Below are 5,637 nucleotides of genomic sequence, written 5' to 3'. Positions count from 1 at the left end.
AAAAAATAAAAATAAAAAAATAAATATATCAACTCGATATTCAACTGGGTGGAACCATACTTGCAAAGATAAAAACTGATTGTTAAACATGTTTGTGTCCTCAAGCTGATGAAAGTAGGAAACTGAAGTTAGTTTTTATTCAGTGGGACTGACTGCATGCAACAATGAACAAGGCCATGGAAGTTTTGATGTACCTTTGATGTTATTATCAACATTGTATATTATTTGCTTCCCATTGTAGGTTGATGACTTAGCCAAACAAGATCCTATGAATGGAGTCTCTACCTCAGGGTATGGAGAAAGTGAGAAGTTACAGGTTATACAGCAAGTGATTAGCCGCATAAGCAATTAGGCAAGCCTCATAAGAATCTCAAACTATTCTGGGGATGATTTCATCTGGTATATACTCTATCAGATGAAGTGTTACAAACCTAATATTCTCAAATTACAAATTTGTAATTTCTGTAAAATAATAACAAGATATAGCCTTTAACATGAACCAATATTAAGATAATAACTATCATGTATTATCTGAAATGTGAAATTTGCAAACAATTAAAGGTCTCAAGCATGAAATGCCAAACAATTTAATCACATTGTTTACAGTCCACATGAGCTTTGGATCTGCTTCATTTTGGGGCTTATGCTTGGAAATGAGCTGGCAAAAGGGATGGACAGGGTGTATAAAACACATGCATCATAGTGGACCCCACAGTTCCTGCCATAAGGCAAGATTGGGAGATCTGCTTCCCATTCATTTGGGGGTCTGCATTCACATGTGAAAAACTCAGTCAGTATATAGTCTTTCACATTTTCAGAGAGATAAACATTGAAAGGATGTGATTTATAAACATTGTGCATTTTTATGAACATGAGACCAAATCAGCATTACATAAGGTCAAACCATGGGTCTAAATTTTGTCACACTCCGCATGAACCCAAACTTTACATGAATCACAACATACTTATTTTCATTGAATGAGACCAAGTAGCAGTGTCATGAATAATTGTTTTTTATTTTGTGTAAAGGAAAGAATCAAAATCTTTGTGTAGAGATCATAAAGTCTCACCCAACTACCACCATCATAATGATGCCAAATCTTCTTGCATATGCCACAATATTTCTTTGATTTCAATAACTGTAATGACAATGCAATATGAAATCATGAACAATATACATTATCAAGAATACAATTCAAAATAGTAATAAAAATCAAAGTGTTGTACTCAAAAGTTATATTTGAAGTACTCTAGATAAGGTATGAAATACAAACCCAAGTATAATGTTTTCATAGTAACTGGCCTTCAGGGACCACAGCCTTCACAACATTGATCCAATTTGTTTTTCTAAAGTACATCCTACATAGAAAAACTAAAATAAATTAGCTCCCCATCGAATACTACTCACAATTGAATGGGCAAACCTGAGTATAAAGCAGAAAGATAACCCCCGTGACATATGCTCAATCTCCTAGAATCTACAAGCCTTAAAAGTAAATTCCAGCCAACTAATGCAAGATCAAAAATTAAGAACTTTGTGAAGTGTGAAAATAGAGAGAAATTTGGCAAAATGGTTGGTCTATAAATGGTCTGTCGCCATGCAATTATGGTCAAACCCTAAGAACCTCGTAAACATGTTTAACACATCTGGCACAAACAGAATTTTTCATTTCAATAAAGAAGCTCAATATACCTTACCTCCACTTCTTCGCCCTTCACTAGCATGGTGAGCTTATCCATTAAGAATCCATCTTCATCCTTCAAACCACAATTACAAATCCAGGAAGGGCTGATAAAAATAGTATTGAGACAAGTAATATACTGTAAGTGCTAGTATCCCAAGTACACATATAGTTGTCAATTTTCATAAACAAAATATTAGTTGGATCTTCAGCACACTGTAGTCATCTACAAAACTTTAAGAAGTGTGACTTGACATCTAAAGAATATAGGTTTAGAAAGGTTTCAAGTGATAAATCTAGTGTATGCCAACCTTTATGTAAAATGACCTTAGAAAAAGACCAAATGATAGAGTATTTTATCATGACCTTTATATGTTTAAAATATGAAAGTTTTCTATGTAAAGTTGATTTTTTTCAACCAGCCCAACCTCGGCCTCAGCCAAGTTTACAACAACTTCAAATTGAAAATTTTGTTGCAAGTTCGTCCAACTTGACCCTAGGTTCAACTAGCCAAACTTAGCTCGGGACAGCCCGAGGGTGCTTTGGGTCAAGTTTTCAGCAATAAATTTTTTCATTTTTTAAGGGGATTTGGCCAGCTAAATTTTTGCTCCGGCCAACCGAATTTTCGATAAAATCTTATCCCCCGAAATCTGATAACCGTTAGAGCAGTATCTTTGAAATTCGGCCAGCCGAAGCTATTTTTGGGCTGACCGAATAACCAAATCCTTTAGCTATAAATAGAGACCTTCTCTCATTATTTTAGAAATGAAAAAATGTGATAAATCTTCCTCAAGCAAAGAGAGAAACTCAGGTCCTTCCAAACCTATTTGTGTGGTAATTGCTATTTTGTTTTAGCTTATTAAATTCCCTTTCTCAAGTTAGATATTTAAATTCAATTAGAGAATAAGCAATACTCTACTTGAGATTAGAGAATTGAATCTGCAGCTTTTAGAGTTTTATTCTTTGAGAAACTATAGATCCCTAGATCCTTTTTGGTTAAACATACATTAATTCATCATCATCCAAGAAACAAGATCACTGCATTGATTAAATCTTCAACTTCATCAGTATCTTCGCATCGACATTTCGTCTTCAGAAGATAAGTATTAATTAATTAATTTTTTATCATTTGGGTTTATTAAGATTGCCCAGAAATCTTATTAGGTTGAGTAGTGGTTAGCCCGTGAAAATCACCAAGAGGTTTTATTGTGGTAAGCCTGTGAAAATCAAAAGAACTATAAGAGGTTGTTGAGGTGATCTTATGAAAACCTTAAAAATATTGGAAAACTAAAATTACGTGGAGTAGTAGTTTGGGGAGTGGAATAGGTGTGTGTTGAACACCGAACCACTATAATTATTTGTGTATTTGTGGTGATTGTTTATCTTATTCTTTGTCTTTAGTGTTTTGAAAGATTAATTTTAAGGACGTCGTGAAATAAGTTGTCATACCTAAAGTTTTAGGTGAAGGTTGTCCGATGAATTAATTGGAATCAAGGTTTCAGTACCTTTTGCAATTGAGAATATATTTTCTGCAATTTATTATAAAAAATTGGTTTAGTCCTATTCACCCCCCATTTAAGACATCTGTAGCTCATGTTTCACATATTGGTAATAAATTGGTCGTTCCATGTCACTTATTATATAAACAAACTTTTAATTCACATAGAGGAACCTCTTAAAATTTGTATAGATCTAACGAGGCACCAAAGGAGCATAACCACAATTGTACCCAAGTCACAAAACATCATCACCACATACCCACTAATATAATCTTTGAGTATAGTGCTAGAAAGGAAATACAAGATATAACAAAAACTCAAAAGACCAGTCTCATGCTCCGACTCATTGCTGCTAATACACCCTAGCATCACCAGTAGCGTAAATAAATGCACATAAGCTTCATACGAAGCTCAGTAGAGTGCATGTGTGGGTGCACAATCATATGACAATAATACAGATATCAACATATGCAGAAGATGATGGAGGGCTAAGCTACCAAGTCCATGAATGTCGTTGGCCCTACCAAGGTTATGCAATGCTACGTGTCTTAATGTCATATGCTAGAGATGCAATGCAAACATGCTTATCCTTATCTAGTTCACATATCAGAATAGTTCGCCATTGGAAACATCACTGGGGTTTAGTATACCCCAACACTAGTTGTCGCCCCATCATGCGCATCACCAAGTGAGTGGAAAAGACTTCACTATCCACCTCACCAGTGGTATTATAAGGCCCATATCTTAATTTGTACGATTCCTTAGACTCTCGCGGTCCTCTCGGTCAAATTCTAACGACCCCCAACACATATATAGCATTTGCGCGCAATCCTGAGTCATATCCTATTAACCTGAACCAGCTCGACTCGAAACTCGTACCCTATGACCACGACGTTGTCGTGGTTCCAATGCCTCGTCTCACGCACCAATGCGATACCCAGGCCAGGATTTGTGGGCCCACGTATATTCCAAATAAATGACGCGCGTTATAAATTTCAGGAAAATCTCTGCAACCCATCACATCAATCAATCAATCACAAGTCAAGTACACAACCCATCCCTCTCTTACACAAGCCTTACCCAAAATCAACTCTCTCTCTCTCTCCACCCATCCCTCTCTCATCCAAAATTCAACCAAGCCCATACCCTCCATGTCATTTTCTTATAATATCCATTCCTCCCATCCCATCTCTCTTACAATACCCTCTCCTCTCTCACTCTCTCCACCATTTCTCAAGCTTCCATGAGAGAAAAGCTTTAAGGAGAGAAAAGATCAAGGCCCACTTCTTACCCCCTCATCTCACCATCCAACCCTTCAAACTTCATCATCCACCCTTAAAAAGAAAGCCTAGGAGCTAAGAAATCTAAGAAGCTAAAGAAGAAGACCAATGGTGGGAGATATTGGTATTTCTACCCATTATCTCTACTTGTGGTGGGACCCATTTTGATGTATATGTTGTAAACCGAGAGGAGCTCATAGTGGCAGAGCTCCTCCCTTCACCACTCGATTCTCTCTCTCTCCCTCTTCTTCTTCTTCTTCTTCTTATTCTTCCTCTTCTTATGATTGATGATGATATGTGTGCAGCCCACCCTGATGTACCTCACCACGAAGTACATATTCTATATCCATACCGGCCACCCGTGGGGCCCACCTTGTCGATGTCCAGTAGGTGACTAGACGGTCCAGCATTGCTAGCACCATCGAGCAGCCCTGGATGAAAGGAAAATACAAATATCAGCTTATTCAAAGCTGAGGTGGGCCATATGTGTGGACCCACTTTGGTGTTACCTGAAAGTGGATTAGTTGGAGCACCACGCGCAACTATTTAGCTGTTGTTCTTGACTTAGCAAGTTCCGGGCTGATCATGAGGTATATGTTAAATCCCAACCATCCACCATCCAATGCTGAGAAGTGGACCCCACTCGCTGTACGTGTGCAGCATCCACACCGTCCATTCATGTGGGGCCCCTACATGATGTAAGTGTTTCGTCCCATCGTCCACATGGACGGTGGGGCTTGGCCATGATATATGTGTGGTGTCCACACCGTCCAGAGCTTGGACGATGGGACCCACCCTACACATGGGGCCTACCTTGATGGAACGGATTGGCTGGTGTACTTCACATCAGCTATATAGCTGGTGTATAAACAACAACAAGTTACGTGGGGCCCATGTGATGTTTATCCACACCGTCCTTTATGGACAGGTGAGCTGCCATGATGTATGTGTTCTATACACACTGTCCATCTGTTTGGACATGGGGCCCACCCACATGTCATGCACTTGTGGGATGGGACCCACCTTAATGTATATATTCTATATCTACACCGTCCATCTAGACGGTGTTGTGTGGCGTGCACCATGATGTATGGGTTTTAATCCACTCCGACCATCGATGTGGGACCCACCTTAAATGTATATATTGTATATCCAGACCATCCATTTACTGCCAGC

The 5,637-nt window shown here is 38.4% G+C and overlaps 1 long non-coding RNA gene across 1 annotated transcript; it reads right to left on the bottom strand.

Annotated features, from left to right (window-relative positions):
- Positions 1–347: 347 nt before the first annotated feature.
- LOC131231951 (uncharacterized) lies at positions 348–1,429 on the bottom strand. The gene is made up of 3 exons (XR_009164579.1): positions 1,275–1,429; positions 1,071–1,139; positions 348–766 (listed from the first exon to the last, which is right to left on the bottom strand). It is a non-coding gene; the product is annotated as an uncharacterized LOC131231951 (long non-coding RNA).
- Between the last annotated feature and the right edge of the window lie 4,208 nt (positions 1,430–5,637).

The sequence above is a fragment of the Magnolia sinica genome, chromosome 17, assembly GCF_029962835.1.
Source record: "Magnolia sinica isolate HGM2019 chromosome 17, MsV1, whole genome shotgun sequence".
Classification (NCBI taxonomy): Eukaryota; Viridiplantae; Streptophyta; class Magnoliopsida; order Magnoliales; family Magnoliaceae; genus Magnolia; species Magnolia sinica.
Note: the sequence above shows the minus strand (reverse complement) of the source record. Positions and strands in the feature narration are given on the sequence as shown.